Here is a 7,393-nt window from a genome sequence, read left to right on the forward strand (position 1 = left end):
TAAAAATCTTCATTTGAAGTAGCTGTCTCTGATTCAGCATTGAATACAGAAACAACATTGAAAATCTGATCAAAGATTCACACAGAGGATCTTTTTTTTTTTTTTTTGGATAAAACTTATACAGATAATATTACAAGGTAAAATAGCTTTAGGGCTTTTTGGTATTATTTGATCTCTGTATAAGATGCAACAAAGAAATCCTGCTAATGTGCATCTGATCATCTGATCAACGTTACTGCGTCGGTCTGGGTGAGAGAAGGACCTTCTGACCTAAATCAAATTTTGCAAGTCATTGCTGCTGTTTGCAAGCTATTGAAGTGTTTGCATCCTTCTGCATTTAGTCTGGTGTAAATTATATTTCAGAGATGCAAAGATGACTGATGAAGCTCAGTGGGAAGAGAGCAAGAACTGAACTGAAAGATCCTTTCAGTGGTGAACGTAAGAGAGAGAGAGAGAGAGAGAGAGAGAGAGAGAGAGAGAGAGAGAGAGAGAGAGAGAGAGAGAGAGAGAATATGGGAAAATAAGACTGTGGATTCAGACTTATTCACTGCATTTATAATTCTTTTTAGGATTGGTCACTGCAGGAAGTCAGGATGTCAGGTTTATATTAAAGAACATGTACAATTCTAAGGTCAAATTATAACAACTCATTTTTCAGCTTTGTCCTACCAAAGTAAAACCTCAACATGACAATCATAGTAGAAACCCTGCTCTTACATTACAACGCACAAACCTTGAACTAAAGCAGTAATCAGAGAGCCTGCTGGCAAGCAGCATAAATAAATCAGGGAATACCGGGGGACATGCTGAGCTTGAACAGATTTTTGGAAAATATCAGAAACACTCAGCAGTCTGTTTCTTTTTATATTATTATTATTATTATTATTATTATTATTATTATTATTATTATTACTATATATATATATATCCCTTACAAAACAAACAAACAAACAAATAATAACCCTATTTTGTTGTTCAAGGCCACACCATAGTACCATGACACCATGACATCTGAACAACAGCACTAACTACATCCCTAAGCTTACTTGCTCTTATAAACCTTTCGGTTCAAAATTATTGACGGTTCAAAAAATTCATTCATTCACGTGTTTTGCTGTCTCTGTAGCGTGTGCAAGCACCGATTTCGGTTGTTGGCCTCCTCTTCCCCCCCGCACCAGACTACTATTAAAAGGCGCTGACGTCAAAGCGGCGGCCATGTTTGGCGCGGGCAGAGAGTCTCCATTGAAGAAGAAGCTGCAGTAAAGCCACGCAGTACCAGCAGGAGCAGGCTTCAAAGCGGTCGGCTGCTGAATAGCGCACATCATCAGGTAGGGATTTGTTCCTTTTAGGACTGTAAACAGATTTCTTTACATATTTAAAAAAAAAAAAGTTTTAAATGCTATAGATTGAAAAGATTAACCAAAGAAAGATTGCAGATTGACAGTGTTTTCGCTCAGAGCACTGAGCTCGTGTGTATATGTGGTCAGTGTTGGTGTTGTGATTAGAAAGCTGGATATGAGATGATTATATAGATGCCGCGGGCCGGTGCGCACGATGTGGGCGGATTCTGCGCTTCAGCACCTGGGACAGCGACAGCGCTATCAATCCCGACTGTTTAATCTCATTTCTGAGTCTAAATTATATTTAGATAAAATATAGATTACACATTATAGATTCTAACGTCGAAAGGAAACGATGTACGCAGGGGATTTGGAAAGGGTGTTTTTGTTTTGCCTTGATTTTCTGTATTCTTCTAGACTTTTCCTTTCAAATTCGGTTTGACTGTATATTATATTCTCTCTCGATAGACGTCGTGTTTTTCTGATCTCTTCTTCAATACGTCGCATTTAAACACACGCCTTACTGCGGGGCTTTTACGCACCGCGTGTGCATTTGGTTTCAGCCAAAATATTGCTCAGACATATACAGGAAAAGAGGAAGAAGAATGATACAGACAAACAGGCGTGACGTAGGAAATAAATACATACAGTATATACTTATACACCATACATCAGATCACGGAAAATTGGGGAAACTGGCGTCAGATGGCGTGATAAACTGCGACATAACATGAGAGAGAGAAAGAGAGAGAGAGAGAGAGAGAGAGAGAGAGAGAGAGAGGTGTTGTGGACTAGAAGGAAAGACATTATTACGCATCAGACATTTGTGCAGCGCTGGTTTGTTGTCTTCTGTTATTATTACGTACAATAACGAAAGATAGAAAGGTAGAAACGGTCACATCGTGTGTATTTACGTGACGGGGGCACTAATTACCGTCCGTGTCTTGTCAGTGATGGTCGGTGGGTGATGGGCGGGGCCTGGTTTGCGGGGGCGGGGGGGCGGAGTGGGGAGAGACCCGCACTGACGGCGCATCTGCGGGATTGCTGGTGTTCACGTTCTAACGCAGTATTTTTTAAATTCATTTTTTTGGCCCTGGATAACAACCATAATCAACATTAAACAAGAGCTTCTTAAACAAGAGCAGGCATTTGGGGCTGCTGCATGCAGATCTGTCTCTGTCACGCGCCTGGATATTTTGTGCTTTAGTTCATCCTTCGTTTTTATCTGCAGGGTGTTACTCTGGTTGTTAATGTTGTTGTTTTTTAGTGTTTATATTTAAGCCAATTTTTTTTGTTTTAGCCATCGTCCTGGCAGTGATTAGTCATTGCACACTCGTGACGCAGGAGAGAGAGAGAGAAAGAGAGAGAGAGAGAGAGAGAGAGAGAGAGAGAGAGAGAGAGAGAGAGGAAAATATCATCTTCATGCTGTGCTTTCTGGGAGAGAGGTTGGAAAATCTCGAGAGCTCTTCACAGTGACCTCAAATATTGATAAAAGATCCCCCCCCCTTTGCAGACACCCTCAATGCAATGGAAAGGCATCTATTGTGTAGGCCTACATTGTGTGCTTGTGTTTGTGCTTTTTGTAAGGGACAGGTGGGCTTGATCAGGGCATGACTGTTTAATGCGGCTGTTGGACTGCAGCGCTGCTTCTGCTTCTGCTCCTCTCCCTGAAATGGTGACTCACGACGCCGACCACGTACACCAATCTGCACCAATATTCACACCGTGTCGCTGCTTTTCATGACATAAATGCGACGTCGTTAAGATGGAACCATTTGTTGATCAACATGGACGAGTGTTTTCTCTGATACAGTGACTGTTTTTCATGCAATCCAATATTTCAGTGTTATCATGCAAAATGTGAGCATATATTCAATAAAAAATATAGTAAAATTACAATATTTATCTTAAATTCTGATCTTTTTGAAAGCATAATTATAGACCTAGTCGCATAAAGGTCTATGTAGCATAAAATGACATGGGATTATATAGAAGGTGCAGAATCCTGACTATATTTATTGCATTTATACAGACTAGGTAGTAAAGGATTTGAGTGAATATCTGGCTTGTGAGGGGGTTTTTTTGGATCACATGGTGTTTAGCATGAGTAATGTGAAGGGGTTTATATCAGCTGCCTGGTAGAGTTTTAATTTAAAATATTTGTTGGCATTCAAATATATCAGCATTCAGGCATGCAGTGCAATACATCAGGCTATTTAATGACCCTGAAGCAATCCCTTTATTATCAGATTTCTACACTCCGCTTTGTGTTGTTGCAGAGTGCTCGTCTCCTCCTAGGTGATGGAAATGCATATCATTATTTATGTTGTGGGATCAATACAACAAAATAACATCAAGAGTTAAAACAGACATTTAACACCCACCTTTATCCAGAGTCGCTTACATTTATGTCCTTTATATAAAAGGAGCAGATAAAGGTTAAGGGTGTTGCTCAAGGGCTCAGCAGTCGAGGCTTAGCAGTTCTGGGATGATTTGAACTCACAACCTTCTAAACAGTTGTCCATCATCTTAACCCCTGAGTTTCCACTAACCTCACAACCTGCTGATTCAATAAATCATGACTATGCTCTGTTACACATTGAACGACATTCTATATCATTTATTGCATTCATGATTAAGGGTGGAAGGCAATCCTTAATAACAATAATAATAATAATAATAATAATAATAATAATAATAATAATAAGAAGAAGAAGAAGAAGAAGAAGAATGATAATAATAATAATAACAATAACAATAATAGTAATAATAACAACAACAACAACAACAATAATAATAATAATAATAATAATAATAATAATAATAATAATAATAATAATCTCATGATCTCAGTTTGACAGAAGTTGTAGTTCTTCCATCAGAAAGGAAGCAGATATGTTTTCCTTCTTTCATGCATGCATAATTAATCTTAAACTGAAAATTTTATGCCAAGACTTTGACTTTTTCCATATTAAAAAAGTAAATGAGAAAAACAATAAATGTACTGTTTATTTTAATGTAGAATTGTAAAATTGTTTAATGTTGAAGGAAATGATACTGAATACAAAATATTACGAATATAAAGAATATAGCTAAAAAAAAAGATAAGTTTCAAAAACGATAAGCTTTCATAATGTTGGATTTTGAGTAGAAAGCGAACAGAACACAGTGTAGAAAGCAAGAGAACTATATATATTTCTATCCGCCTGTCCTCTAATTTATTATTTGATTGTCCTGATATTTATGCTTATCTCCTGCTGTACAATCCTCTGGCTGCACTTACAGTAGCCACGGGGGTCTGAATAATCGTCTCCTCATCAGCTCTTCTTTTCCGTTCGCTTTAGCGATGCTGCTGAGATGATCGTTTAATCTGAAAACAGACAAAGTGTAGATGAATACAATTTCAGACCAACAATAGGCATGCTCACAAAGACGCCTTAAACATTGAAATGGAAAAGCACATGAATATGTCATACACACAGGACTGAACGAAGCTGTTCTTCATGAAACAAACATCATCTAATGTCTTAAGAGGTTCCACAGAGCAGTTTGAGAGTGGACAGATTAGAGAGGATGGATGTATGGATGAAGAGAGCAGTTAAAGAATATTGACAGGGAAAATAAAAGACAAGCATGATTAGTTCTACTTGTGGAGAGAATTGGGATGAAGGTGTCATACTGTATGATACAGGGGGATAAAAATACAGGAATTTCTGGCTGTTTGATTTCACAGCACGTGGCTGCAGGTCATAAGTTCGTGTTTGTATGCGACGGCAAATCCGCTTGACTGAGCCGTGTCACGGGTCAGACGCCAATCTAAAGCCTGAGCGTCTAGGATTATAACACCACACACTAATCCCCTCCTTTGGCTGCACACATTCATTTCACTCGCACTCGTATCCAATCCCTTTGGAAAAATGTCCTTCAGATTCTTTTAGTTAGTGCAAAATGATCCAGAGTATGATGGCTAGACTACTGGAGTTTTCTTGAAGTAAAAGCTGTTTGTTGTGTGTTTTTTTCTAACACAAGTATACAATATGTCACTGTTGTATCAGATGTCATCATTCTGTGAACCGAAGTGAACGTATTGTTTCGTATGTTGTTTATCGTACTTGTTTTTATTTTTGCTGCTCATTAAAAATTTATTATTCCAACAAACCAAGACCTGCAGATTTCAGCTTAAAAGCTCCTGAGCTCTACCATTCTTCTCACTACATATTTTTACAACCTGATCCTCATCAACTGGGTTTTCTGAGACGCAAATATGAAATAATGATTATAGCAAGAATCTTAATAATATGTACAAACGGGTGCATATGGAGCAATTGCTTGATGAGAAGAGAAACAGTGAAAGACAGAAGTTGCTCGTTTTGTATCTGAGGCTGTAGGATGGATCAGGATCGGGAATTCTCTCCTCCAGATTTTGCTTCATTTATTGCTGTAGAAATGAGCAATACATTTTAGAGTGTTTATTTAACAAGAAGAACTGGTCCATTTGTATCCTAAACATGAAGCACAAGCAAAAAAAAAAGATTGCATAAAATAAATTTGATTAAAGTCCTGCAAAAAAAAAATTGGCGTAAATTTTCTTTTAGAAAAAAGAAAGAAAAATCAGTAAAAAGACCATTAAAACAATTCAATTGTTTTGCTTAGTACATTATTTAAAGTTATTTTTTTAATTTAAAAATTGCCATTAATATGATAAATATCCATTTCAGTGAAAAATGCACAGATCATTTGATTACTGGTGTTAAAGTTCAAACCATTAGACGCACATTTTTCTCAAAAAATTGTTGTGGTTGGACGAGACACCAGTTTGGTTTGTGAACACCGTCAGCATAATCAGACAAATCAATACAAATATCTTTCAGGAACACAAAAATCAACGTGAAAGCGAACTCAGTCTCAATAGATTTTGACCTGTGGTGTGAGATCCACTTGTGCAAGAGCATGAGAAGAACACAAGCTCGATGTTTAATGTTCTTCTTTGAAGCCTGATCCAAGATCCATCAACACATGTAAACATTACAGAACGAGGCTTCAAGGAAAATTTAAATACTAGTAATATTAATATGTTGATCTTTGGCTATTTTCATAAAGTGTTCATATTCTTATTTTTATATTTGTTATTTTTTATATTTTGGACTTTATTTAGTATTTGTAACATGGCTAGAACTTTGATATTTGTATTTCTGTTATTTTATATACTTTAACCGAATGTATGTTGATCAGAAAATCTATGAATCAAGAGACAGAGATTACAGTAGACACACTGACTGAGAGAGTTTATTACGAGGATGCGTGCGCCGGTATTGATCCCATCCTACCATCCATCTATCCTGGCTCAGGAAGTGGACAGACTGCAGGTGTAGCGCGAGACGGCGAGGTTGGGAGAGATTTCAGTGCTGCAGTGGAATCTGGCGCTTTGGACTGCAGGAGGATCGCAGATGGGCATGTGCAACACTGCCGTGTTAGATCAACTGCAAAGGCATAAAGATTCTCATTATAGCTCCAGCCTTCAGCGGTGCGCACAGGGAAAAAACTCAGGCTGTAAAAATACCCGTGTGACCTTATCGTTCCTCGGTTTCCTTCGGTTGTGTCTCGCCTGGAATATATAGTACAGTGTGCGAGCTTTATTATACCGAACAGAAAAAATCACTAAATATTAGTTAAATGAGTAGCATGGCACCGTCAGCAGTATCAACGCACAGCATTGCACTATAGGGAACTAAACATAATGCAGACGTTTGCATGATTTTTTCCTGTTGTCTGGGGTTTTATTTGGTGCTCTGGGCTTCTGTTGATGTTCCAGATCAACACATTCCTGTATTTAGCTCATTATATTTCACGGATATTTGATGAAGAGTTGCATCGGAAGCGCAGTGAAAATCTTTTCTTCGTGTGTCGCAGCTTGTTAGGATGTTTGGGGCCAATGCACAGGATCAGCTGTGATACAACTCCCTGGAGCAGACAGGGTTAAGAGACTTGCTCAAGGGGCTCAACAGTGGCTCGAATCCTCAACCTTCTGATCAGTAACACAATAAGCCCACCAC

General features: G+C 38.1%; 1 protein-coding gene across 2 annotated transcripts in view; it reads left to right on the top strand.

Moving 5' to 3' along the window:
• The first annotated feature begins 1,176 nt into the window (after positions 1–1,176).
• snap25a (synaptosome associated protein 25a) overlaps positions 1,177–7,393 on the top strand; it is a 23,017-nt gene continuing 16,800 nt past the window's right edge. For both annotated transcript variants that reach the window (XM_060866866.1, XM_060866865.1), the window contains exon 1: positions 1,177–1,328. The gene's annotated coding sequence lies outside the window, so the exon portion shown is untranslated. The remainder of the gene's footprint in view (positions 1,329–7,393) is intronic.

The sequence above is a fragment of the Tachysurus vachellii genome, chromosome 3 (genome assembly GCF_030014155.1).
Source record: "Tachysurus vachellii isolate PV-2020 chromosome 3, HZAU_Pvac_v1, whole genome shotgun sequence".
Taxonomy (NCBI): domain Eukaryota; kingdom Metazoa; phylum Chordata; class Actinopteri; order Siluriformes; family Bagridae; genus Tachysurus; species Tachysurus vachellii.